Raw genomic sequence first — 589 nt, 5'->3', positions numbered from 1 at the left:
GACACAGGTTCGGATGTTTCTATTATTAGTGAAAGAATGGTTGGAGTTCCGAGAAAACGGGTTAAAGTCGGAAATAGCTTTTTGTCTTATCCTACTGGGGAAACGTTTTCTATTAATTCCAAGGTTACTGTTACTGTGGAAATAGGTAAATTTTCGCTATCAATGCCAATGTTCATTGCTAAGATTGAAGACGCATGTATTTTAGGAGCAGATTTCTTGAAAAAAACTGAAATTGAATCAAATTTGCGATCTGCTTTGGGTATTCAAATGTCTGAAAATTGGAAAGGAAAAATTTCACGTGTGCATGTAAATTATTGTGCACATGTTTCTGATTTTCTTTCGGAGTTATTTGAAAAAGAATCAGAGAATTTAAACTTTAAACAAAAAGAAATATTTGCTAAACTATTATTGGAATTTCAGGATATATTTTTAGAAGAAATTGTTGCAGGAAATTGCTGAATTGTTGAGCATGAAATTAAGACGGAAGATTGTAAACCAGTGTGACGTGGCAGCCGTGGAGGCGCCCGTCTCAAAAATCCCGTACCGAATTCGTGAGAATGTTTTTCGCGTGTCGCGTTGCTAACGGTTT

This window comes from Odontomachus brunneus, unplaced genomic scaffold (genome assembly GCF_010583005.1).
Source record: "Odontomachus brunneus isolate Ranch 3 - 2012 unplaced genomic scaffold, Obru_v1 Obru_scaffold_383, whole genome shotgun sequence".
NCBI classification, from domain to species: domain Eukaryota; kingdom Metazoa; phylum Arthropoda; class Insecta; order Hymenoptera; family Formicidae; genus Odontomachus; species Odontomachus brunneus.
Note: the sequence above shows the minus strand (reverse complement) of the source record.